General features: G+C 41.4%; 1 protein-coding gene across 2 annotated transcripts in view; it reads left to right on the top strand.

Moving 5' to 3' along the window:
• Window positions 1-12,392, top strand: part of LOC114647270 (small serum protein 3-like) — a 76,722-nt gene that overhangs the window by 28,259 nt on the left and 36,071 nt on the right. The gene's annotated exons all lie outside the window — the stretch shown is intronic.

Here is a 12,392-nt window from a genome sequence, read left to right as displayed (position 1 = left end):
CTGTCCAGCTCACCCATGGCTTGCTCTGCTGGAGAGACTTCGGCTGCTGAGGTCCTCACAATACCGACCCCCATCTTGGCTGCCTCCACCAGAGTCTGCCAGACCACTCTGTGTGGGTTGTCTTCCCATCTTCTTTTTCGCACACACAATCATCCCTCGGATCCCTAGGGCTGACTCCTCCACGATCGAATCTACTCTTCCACATTGTCAGTGGGCGCGATCTGTTCCTCGAGTGCCGATCCTTTCGGTCCACATGGAACCCCTGACCTCTGTCATCAGCTAGCTGGCTTGTCCTCTTGCACTTTCACTGCCCCCAATGCCGCCCTCTCGCTCTCCAAGCCTTTCTTTTATTTACATCTCTTTCTGTTTCTCTGTGCCAGCCTGTTCTTATAAGGCTCTGTTGGTGCAGCGCCTCAATCACGCACTACAGGAAGCCGATTAAGCAATTGAGAATGATCACACCATCACGTGCAGGTGCGACTCTCCCCACCTCATCAACTTCCCATGGCTGCACAATCATGCCCACGGATGCTGACATGGCTATTCGGATTATTTAAAAAACTGCTCATTCTTCTGGAGCCGTGGACCCGCTATACCACAGTTCCTATTAGGGGTCACCACAACAGATCATCCGTCTCCATCTATCCCTGTTTGTACATCATTTTCTGCCACTCTGACTGCCTTATTGTACTCCCCCACCACTTCCATAAACTTCCTCTTTGGTGTTCCTCTTTTTCTCTTGCCAGGCGGTTCCATCCTCAACATTCTTTTCCCGATGTACCCCTCATTTCTCCTCTGCACATACCCAAACCATCTCCGTCTAGCCTCTCTCACAAACCATCATACCTGTGTTGCCCCTCTAATATACTCATTCCTAATCCTGTCTACCGTTGATTGAAAATCGTAGCGTCTTCAACTCCGCCACATCCAGCTCTTGTCTTTGTGCTCCCCAGGGAAGTGCTGGTGAAGATGACTCCCATGAACAACCCAGAGTGCTTCCTATTCTGCTTCAAATGCACGGCAACATTGATGTGTTGGGACAGGGGAGACTGGGTAGCTATTGTGGCCCTGTTTTTAACCAGAGAGGCCTTACAGGTCATGTAAAACCTCCCACCAGAAAGGCTTGGTGATTATGTCTTCCTGAAGCAAACAGGTCCTCCTTCGCATGGCTATTAGCCCAGTGGTCAAGGGGCGCCAGTTTCGTCTGTGGCACATTGACCTAGATCGCCCTATATGAGGATAGAGCCGGAACTTAGAAGACATGATTCAAAGCTGGATACACAGGGACACTTTTGAGCGCATTGTGGAGAATATTGCTATTAACGTGGGAGAGACATGGGCCTTTGTTATGAAATGCTCCATAACGACGTCCACCCTCTGTTAGACCTGACCTGCAGACTGGAAGGCACCGAAGCCACCCAGGTTTGGCGCCGACCTCGATCCAAAAAGCACAGGCACCTCAGGTCACTGGTGCCACGGATGGAAGACGCCATCTTAGGAACACCATAGTGGGGACTGAACACAGCTACTTTCGCTGTGATCAACAGGGACATCTGGCTCTGGAGTGCCACCTCCCACCTGCACAAACCATGGTCATCAGTCTGGCCCAGGTATGCGGATTGCAAGTTTTCCCCAAGGATGTTAAGGGAGGACAATTTTAAGGTCTCTATTATGCTGGCTGGACATGAATTCCTGAGGCCGTTGGACTCTGGTATCAACCTCTGCGTAGTCCACCATGACTTGCTCTAACAGACCCCTTATAGAACCACAGACCAGGTGAACATTCACTGCATCCATGGGGACACTAAAACATATGAGACTATATTACTCCCTCTGAAATTTAAAGGGAAGAAGTTTAAGGTTTGGACTGCCATATCAGACACTTCACCCTGGCCTCTTTTAATAGGAAAGAAATGCCCTTTGGTCTGACTGAACGATTTAATAAAACCATAAAACAGATGATTCAGCTGGTGACCAATGACGACCCGACCTCATGACATTTTTCCTGTTTACTGTTCGCAAGTCCCCCCAGGTTTCCTCGAGCTTGCGGGATACTGCAGGCGGTTCATTCCCAATTTTGCGCATTGAGCTGCCCTCTCACTGACTTGACAAAGGGCAGGAAGAGCCGTAATGTTGTCTGGACCGATGCCCGTGACAGAGTCTTCTCAGACATTAAAGCTGCTTTATCCTCATTCTGGGTTCTTCGAAATCCAGACTTTTTGAGGGAATTCATTCTGCAAGTACTTTTGCTTTGGGAGCAGTGCTTTCACAAAGTTTTGAGGGGGAAGAACACGCAATCACATTTCTCAGTAGGAAGCTGCTTCCAAGGGAATGCAAAAATTCAACCATTGAGAAACAATGTTAAGCGATTAAGTGGGCTGTAGAAGCCCTCCGGTACTACTTGTGGTTACGGTGGTTTACCCTAGTGGCTCACCACGATCCGCTCCAGTGGCTCTACAGACAGAAGGATGCAGATGTCATTGCCCAGCTCACTCAGTGGTTTATTAGTTTACAGGCATTTGCTTTTGCTGTTCGTCACCATCCTGGTGCTGCTCACATCAATGCTGACGTTCTCTCACGCCTGGCCGAGCCCAGCTTGGACAGTTGCTTTGCCCACACCAGTGAGTACAAAGCTAAGCGGGGAATGTGAGAATTCTGAACTCTTTTGAGACCCTCCCCAACGGGACGACTCGCAGAAGCAGGACTGCCTTGTCTGTTGAAGGTTGCTTGTCCATCGGCGAGGAAACCGCAGATTCGCAGCACCACAGCAACAACTACAAGCTGACCGCCACCACATGCAAAGTGCCGGTCTCCCGATGGGTGATGCAGGGAACATTATAACTTGTACACTGACCTGGCTCCCGACCCTGCCAGTTTGCTGTGTCTGTGTTAAGTAGAATGGTGGATCCCGCTACAAGAAATAAAACTGCTGTTCCTGTTTCGAGGAAGAAAAATTGGTTTTGCTAAAGTAGTCAGACTCATCCTCATCTTTGGCGTGCAAGACATCAACTTACACATCACAATGTAAAATCAATTGTAAAAAACTTGGGTGTAATAACGGATAGTGATTTTAAATTAGATAAACAAATACACTCAGAAATTAATACTAGTTTCTTTCAACTTAGGCTTTATTCTAAAGTTAAGCCCTTCTTATCGTTTCACGATTTGAAAAGAGTTGTTACTACTTTGTTTTCTCCCAACTGGAGTACTGTAATGCACTTTATATTAATGTCAGCCTGGCTTCTATGTCAATTTTAAAGTTGGTCAAAATGCTGCAGTTCATTTTTTAACGAGAACACACAAGTGAGATCACATTTTTCCTGTGATGGCCTCCCTGCACTGACTCCCCATTCGTTTTAGGACTGATTTTAAGATTTTATTGATTGCTTATAATGTACTAAATGGCCAAGCTCCCTCTTACCTCTCCGACCTTTTACAATTATATATTCCATTAAGGTCATTCAGGTCTACTGATTGGTTGCTTCTCATGGTTGCTAAATCAAGACTTAAGTGTAGGGGACATCGTGCTTTTGCAGTTACAGTCCCTGAATTCTGGCATGGGTTACCACATCAGGTTATGCTGGCCCCTACTTTCAGGTCAGGTCAGGTTGGGGAGCATGTTCTGGTACCGTGCATTGCCGCACCCACCCCATGACAAACAGCTCTGATCCTAGTTGGCAACACCCTAGGCAGACACACGGTTCAGTCCCACCCTCCAGAAATGACCCTCTATCTGCCGCAGCCAGGTGTTATGTGGGTGACCCTTTGCCCTTGTCCAGCCACTCGGGTCCTCAACAATGAGGGTCCTGTAAGCCAGATCACCCTCGGGGAAACGCGCCACATGGCCGTAGTGCCGTAACTGGTGCTCACTCACAATGCAGGTGATGTGCCTCATTCAGGACTCCATGAGCAACACAAAGTCAAACCAGCGTTACCCAAGGATTTTCCGGAGAGACACAGTACAAAAGGAGTCCAGTCTTTGTCTCAGGTCACTGGATAGCGTCCATGTCTCGCAACCATATAGCAAGACAGACAGACTATAACATGGCGTAAGCACAAAAGCGGGTATGTGCGTACGCACAGAAAAATCCAGATGCAGGAATCTGTACGTACGCAAACTTTCACGTTCTTCCACTACATAAATCCCGATCAGCGTGAAAAGTAACGCACGTGCACATGCCTTCTGTCGATATAAATAGCCTTCTGTGAAAAGACAATGGGAAAAGCACAGGGGAAAATATAAGAATTTCAGTGAATACCAAGTGGAGGCAAAGGAAAAACGTACTATTTGTTGGTTTAAACAGTGGTATAATCAACAAAAGAAAGTTGATCGAGTGACATAGTGTCGGAGAAACTCGAAAGCTCAAGTTCACAAAGTCGCACAGTACCCGAAATTAAAAAGAAATCACATATCAAACTCGGCGTGAAAAGGCGACTCACAGCGGTCCGTCTGAGTGTCATATGAAAGCTTATTAGGGTACAGAGGAAAAAAATAGGCACACAGTGGGAAAAAAGCACGAAATGTCAACTTTAATCTCAAAATTTCCACTTTAATCACGTAGTTTATTTTGTCATTGAAGTAGAACATCATAAACTTCATCTTAAAATCGTTTACTTTACTAGTTTCTCAAGTTGCACGTTAAATGCTTTGTTCTGTGTTTGATCTTCTATGTGCTCTATGTGTGTGAATCACTACGTGCTTCCGTTCTTTCTCTTTCTCCGACAGGACACAGAATCCATTACATTCGTGATATTACAGCTCTCTGAATAATTAAAATACTGAGATGTATACGTGATATCTTTTTCATGATGATAGGAATGAAAGCATGTTATTAAACATGGGAACACGGTGGCGTAGTGATTGTTCATATCTCACGCAAGAGGCTTGATGAGCCATGCGCGACCTTCGATGAAATAATTTATTACAGAAGTACTGTCTCTTTCAAACGTACTAACCTCCAATTCCTGTCCTTACTTTTCTTTCTCCAAATACCCAATCGCCACACAATCAGCTATATAGACGTGAAGCCATCTGTATGCTTAGAACGCCGATTCTTCAAAACTTTTAAGGAACATTGAAATATCTTCGTAGTATATGTTTAATTATTATATCCGTCTATCCTTCCAGTGTCTCGTCAGCACCAGCAATAATACAGCGCAAGGCAGGAGCTATCCATGAACTAGCTAGTGCTGCGGCACCGTTTCCTCACATGTTTAATTATTAACAATACAGATTATTTAAATGAAGTTAAAGTTTTATCTATATACTATAAGCAACATATTTTGCTGCATTTCATCTTAAAAATGATATCGTCATCATATGTAAAAACGCGCTTTATAAAGTGGCGCAGGTTGTGCAATATTATAACTGTAGTGCAAATTTACAGTGATGTAATTGTACTTATAAGTACAAACAGTTCTACAAGGAGCACTTGATGGACTGATCGAGTGCGTTTATAGTTCTTGGGATGAAACTGTTTCTGAAATGCGAGGTCCGTACAGGAAAGGCTTTGATCCATTGTGGCTGAGGTAGTGTGTGCTTGAAACTGTATACCGCTAATTCTCTTTTGGATCAGCTGCTGCTGTGATTCACCACTCAGATACAGTGATATAAATACTCAGTGCAGTGAGAGTAACATGGAAAAAGATGATCCGCTGTGGCAACCCTTAACGGGAGCAGCTGAAAGAAGAAGAAGATGCAGTGAGCGTAACAATGTTAAAACAGTTCTGGTATTTGGAATACTATGGCTATTCCCTGGCCCATTATATTGCTGCAGGTTAATTACAATCAGATGCATTACACTAATAAACAATATGCAGTTAATTTCAGTGTATTTATAAAGCCGCATCAGGAATGTGGGTCTAAGAAAGAAAGGGTGACCACACAGGAACAGTAGCACTGCTTTGACGCTGGGTGCCGCCAGTCTGCAAAACCGAGCGGAGAAATTGCATACGCCAGGGCATAAGTTACCGTGGAAAAGTGCGTGGCTTTACGTCAAGTTTAGGTTTTATACATTGTGACTTGAGCGTGGAAACGTTCGTACGCAACATTTCTGTGCGTACGCACCGTTTATACATGAGGCCTCTAGACTTAAAGACTTGGACCTTCGTCCTTTTGCACAGATATCAGGAGCGCCACACACCCCTTTCCTGAGACCTCATGACCCCCTCATGCTCTCCCAGTCCATCTACTGACTTCATAGGAAAAGTCGCCAGTGACATGAATGGCACTGCCAAGGTAACTTAATCTCTCAACGAGGTCGACACTCTCTGCAGACAGACACACTGCCAATGGCTGTGCCCATGAGGTCATTAAAGGCCTAAACCCAACTTTGCCCATTTTTAAATCACTTCTTAAGGCACATTATTCTTTGGCTTTTAATTCATTATAATTATAAGAGCTGTATTGGTATATTATTTTGTCTTATTGCTTATTGTCTTTTGTACTGTATTATTGTTGGTTGTACAGCGCTTTGGTCAGCTGTTTTTTTTTTTAATGTGATATTTAAATAAATTTGATATTGAAATGCTGATCCCATTAACTGTGAATCCTGACTGGACCTATGAAAAAATTCTATTGTAACATTTCCTTTTAAGAAAAATGAGAATGTCAGCACTGTGCATCAAGACAAGACCTCTCTGCTGTGACGAGATCCCCTTCACTCGCTAGGGACAGACGTGTGATTTGATTTGACGAAAAAAGTAAGCGCTGGAAACTTGTCTGAATTTTCTCTCCACTATGCTAGAGGACTGCTGGTGATTGCAATGGCAGAAGTTTAAACACTCATTTGTATTTTTCTTATGCGCATATATTCAGGGTTTTATTCTGCTCTTTTAACTTTAAATCCAATCATTAGCAAAAGATACTTTGTTGTGTTAAGTGCCAGATTGGATGGACTGGCAACATGACTACCAATTCCATGCGAACCAGAAGTGCTCCCGGAAGAGGAGAAGTGGGGCTTTATGAACAACAAAAACTGTACTGGATTGTTAAAGAGAGCCTGTGAATGTGTCTCTGAGTAATAAGAAAAAACTTTTATTTTTTCATAAACTGTGGTGTGTCTGGTGTTTGGGGCTTCATGGTGCCCTCTTGTGGTCACAGTTGGTTAGCAATAAATAACTTACTGGGTTTTTATGTATGTTAGATATTTTCATCCTACTATATTTTCTTTAAATTTTCACCTAATCTGAATCTTTATAGGTACTTATTAACCCAAAAACATATTTCCACAGGCAGTCATTAGTGTTTTGTGAAGGTGATGTGACTTCTGTCTGCTTTTGTTAAAGGAGTGTCTTGGAATTTAAAGATAGGCTATTACTGATAAGACAATTAATGATCTCTGTAAGCAATAAAGCTGATAATATGTTTGCTAACTAAGGGTCTCCAAAAAGCCACCAGACATGACCGAAGTCTTGTTTGGTATGAACTAAGTAGTTTGGGACTGATTTATGATGTAGCTAAGAGAAAAGGGGGTGATTTTCAGACTATAACGAGTGCACACTGTGTTAATTGGGGGATTCAGGACTTGAATGTAATGTTCTGGATCAGCATTAATTCTAATAAAGACCTCCTTTTGTTAAGTTAATACGCTGTGGCTGTTTGGGTGTGGAAAGCCTTCAGATTTTCAACTTCAGACTGTTTATATTAAATTTGAACCATTTTGCTCAAACAAACCAGGATGAACTAAATTTACATGACTTACTGCCATTGCAAGCAGCCTTTTGTATGGTAAACATTTGTTCCATTCAGCTTCTTCTATCTGGGAATGAGAAATAAGCACAGACCTTGTTTTATTTCATTTATAACCTGTGAACAGATGAATCCTTAGGGCTAGAAATTACCGAATTAGTTTACAGCTTGGAGTGCTAATGTGTTGTACCATGTTAGCCATTATGAATGTAGTGAGAAGTCAAGCAAAATGACACCTTTTATTGGCTAACTAAAAAGATTACAATATAATTTTTTTACATTTAAGATGTCTCACTTAAAGATTTGCCAATGTTGTTACTTGTCCTAGTGTGTGTTTAAACACAGGGAACTCCAGTTTCTGTATGACATCTTTACAGCTTGGGAAAGGAAGGAGTGCAGTGGTACCTAAAAGATGAAACACTTTGATCAGAGTGATTCGTCATCAGGACAAGACAGCCAATCAAATGTGCACAATGTCACATGTCCCAAAAACCCATGTGTGCATTGTAACTTAAATATAGCTCATCTGATGAACCAAAAAAAGAAGGATTAAACCAACGACAAGAAATGTGAGACCATCTGATTTGGACGTCAGCAAACATAACTATTTACAACGCCAGACACTAAAACAAAAGCAGCCCGGAATATTCACTTCTTGCCACTTCTGATTTTAAATAAGCATTTCTAAGTTTATATCTGACTTCTCTATCTATTTTATTTTCTATTATATTTTCTGCTATTTGGCTTTGCGGGTCCTCCCTGTGTGGAGTTTGCATGTTCTCCCCATGTCTGCGTGGGTTTCCTCCGAGTATTCTGGTTTCCTCCTACAGTCCAAAGAAATGCAGGTTAGGTGCACTGGCGATTCTAAATTGTCCCTAGTGTGTGCTGGGTGTGTGGGTGTACATCCTGTGGTGGGCTGGCACCCTACCCGGGGTTTGTATCCTGCCTTCCGCTATGTGTTGGCTAGGATTGGCTTCAGCACACCCCTGTGACCCTGTAGTTAGGATATAGCGGGTTGGATAATGGATGGATGGTATTGTTATACATTAATAAATACCATGTTGCTTTTATATTTTCTATACTTTGTTCTTTATCTAGTGTAATTGAAATAATAAACGGGTGCCAAGTGTAAGTTAGATGGCTGCTTTCTCAATCACAGGGTTTATTAAGGCTATTGAGAACCCCCTTGTTAATTAGAACAGCTGCAGTAAAAGCAAAGCATAGTTTGGATAGTAAGGGGCATTTAACCAAAAGAGTTGTGGTTTTATGTGTGATGCGATGACACCCGTATGTTTGTTAGAGCTGGTGACAGCGAATCCCTATATAGAGAATCCTATGTGGATTATTGTGAAGTTGGCCCACTCAAGACTTGTCTGGATGGAATTGCTATGTGTACATATGTGTATATGTGTATAGATGAGCCCAATAAATGTTCCTGGTAAGTCTCACAACTTTCACGGTAATACAGTATATTCTTTCCACAAGTTCAAGATCCACTGCTGGAGATTTTCTCAATCGGTGTGTCCAGAAGATGGCGCTTGATCCCAGGGAATGTGTTCTCTTCTTAGAAATGTAGGAGATACTTGAACCCCTTCAGTAACTATGGCAGAAATAATAAGGTGGGAGAAGTATGGAGATACTTGTATCTTAAAGGAAATATATATATATATATATATATATATATATATATATATATATATATATATTTACAGTATATTTAACTTGATATAAAATGCAGCTTTCACTCCTAATATACAATGTATAGTATAATCATTCATACATACAGATCCAGTTTAAAAAGAAGCCATTGGAGCCATACAATCATCCTCCAGTTCTTTAGTGGATAATGCTGATGCTTGTAATTTCGGTTTGGCAGATTTCAGGAGACTTTGTTCTTCTAGAGGGTCCCTGACCATTACAGATACCCACACATTTTGCATATTCAACAAGCTATTGCTGAAAATTGCCAGGTGTTGATAACTTCTGTCTTGCCTTTTTGAATATGTTATATACGATCTGTGCTCTTCTAAGACTCAAACGCAGCACATTCTTTTAACTATTTGAGAACTGTACACCTGCCCAAATCAAATAAGCCTGCCTGAAAGAACTTCAGCTGTATGCATGCTAACATAATTGAGCTCACAAATCACAAGTATCAAATAGATATTTTTTCAATTCCGGTTATAATCGGTTATAATTCCGTAGTAACTGCAGCTTGCTGCTCCCAGTAGCGTTTCAGTATCTCATGAGATCAGGCTCAGTACAATGATAAGTGTGTGCTTTGCCAGTCCCAGTAGCGTTTCATTTGAAAAAAAATGATGTCTGTTGTGTGTTGACAACATTCACCTTCACATCGTTATACCAGATCTTAAATCCTTACACTGGCTTCAGGTTAAGTTTAGAGCAGATTTCAAAATCCTTCTTTTAACTTATAAAGCCTTAAATGGCCAAGGCCCTGCTTACTGATCATAACTTATCACTACTTACAAACCAGAGCACACTTTAAGATCTCAAGATACCAGCAAACTTTAAGATTCCAATGATTAATAAAATAATACTGACAGGTTGAGTTTTTAGTTACAGGGTCCCAAAGCTGTGGAATGATCTGCCTGCTAATAAAAAAAACATGTCCCCTCAGTTTCAGCTTTTAAATCCCGACTGAAGATTTGACTTTGGTGTAGTTTACCCTGACTAGAGCTGCTGATTAACTGTTTGTTACTCATTTGTGTAGGAATATAAGTATCAGAACAATTTAAAACCATTCCTAACACTCCTCTATTCTGTTGTTCTTCTCAATATTGGGATGTGGCACTTGTTCTGCTGCCAGGGTGCTCTCCTGTAAATGGAAAAGTCATCTTGGATAAAGGAGAATTGGAACCATCAGACGGAAAGATTCTTTCATCAGAATGGACGGCCGGCACAGACTCCACTAAAGAAAACCAAAAGGCGAGTAGACGGCCAGTGGTCCATGATTCTCCAGAACTGTAACTTTCTCTTTTGCAATGTTAATCTCCTCTGTTGTCAACTGGCAATAGTTCATCAATTAATTAATGGACAGATAGTGTTGGTCTAATTTTATGTTTTATTAGTTTCTACCTTGTTCTCTGTCTGCTTTAACATATCAGCATTTATATGTTAATTTCCCATTGGGATTAATAAAGTATCTATCTATCTATCTATCTATCTATCTATCTATCTATCTATCTATCTATAATAGTGCCTTATCTATCTATCTATCTATCTATCTATCTATCTATCTATCTATCTATCTATAATAGTGCCTTATCTATCTATCTATCTATCTATCTATTCCATTATTATTCTGGAGCGTACATTTATCTTGAAAATCATCACAGCATCAGTAGCCCCTGTCCCAGATTGTTTATTATTTCTACTCTTTAAAATTGCTAATTTTGCTTCACCCAATAAATAGTTTAATAGTTGAACTTTTTGACGATTTTCCTTATTATATTTTGTTCCATAAATGAACATGATATTGTTAAATTTCCCCATTAACCTACTACATATTTCACTAAAAAAAATGAAAAAAAAACTAAGTCTCATACATTGCAAGAATAAGTGGAATATAGTTTCTTTTTGTCCACAAAATACACAAGTATCATCCTCTTTCTGCTCAATTATTTTTAAAAAGGAATTGGTAGCAACAATCCCATGCAGGACTCTCCATTGTAAGTCTGCTGTTCTTTTCTTATTCGGGGGCTTATATATCTCCCTCCAAGCAGGTGCACTCCCACCTTCCACCCCCAGATATTCTCTCCATGGTGTGTCACATGCTGTATTTAATGCTGCAAAGTGTACAGTTTTAACACAATATTTATAAAGGTCCCCCTTTGACAGAGACTTAAAACTCACGACTTCCCCTTTATGGAATGTCATGATAGTATTATCGGTGAGTGAGGACAGATCAACAGCAGGGCAGACCTCCATCTCTGAGTTCGCTGCTCTGATCGAGTTGTTCAGCCGATGATAATCTTTGGCCATGAATGATAAAAAACTCTGAAGCATTCTGACTGACTTGACCCCCAGTATTGAAGATAGCACTGCTGGGTCAATAAAGGACTTCTTGCTGTCATCATAAATTTGGGACAGTGTAAGTATTTGATGTGTGATGAGTGTTTTAACAAAACTATCACTTAACAGCAGAGGACATGAAAAAACAGAGTTGAAAACTAAAGGCTCATCAGCCAACCAACCAGATGTAGCAAAGTTTCTTTTAAAGACAAAGTGCCACGTTAATAAGACTCCCTTGTAAAAATGGGGTAGGCTGGACAGGTCCATTTTGTGAATGTTCATCACCATAAGTTGTTTATCAAAACCGAAGCCTCCCACTCGGCGGAAGAAACCCATTGCCATCTCTCTCCAACTCAGAGGATGAGAAACAAAAAAAACCTTCTGCAGAACCTGAAGTCGAAATTGTGCAACTTTAGAGACAACATCAATGAGCCCCTGACCACCCTCTTCCAAAGGTAAAAACAGTACACTTTGTTTAATCCAGTGTAGGCCCCCCCAAAAAAAATCAACCAGAAGTTTCTGGATTCTGTGTAAAAGCCCAGGAGGAGGGTCCCCACTCACAAGTTTGTGCCAGAGTATTGAGGCTATCAAATTGTTAACTATAATCACACGTCCCCTGTAAGACAGCTTAGACACAATCCACTTCCATTTGTTCAGTCTCATAGTTACT

The sequence above is a fragment of the Erpetoichthys calabaricus genome, chromosome 2, assembly GCF_900747795.2.
Source record: "Erpetoichthys calabaricus chromosome 2, fErpCal1.3, whole genome shotgun sequence".
Lineage (NCBI taxonomy): Eukaryota > Metazoa > Chordata > Cladistia > Polypteriformes > Polypteridae > Erpetoichthys > Erpetoichthys calabaricus.
Note: the sequence above shows the minus strand (reverse complement) of the source record. Positions and strands in the feature narration are given on the sequence as shown.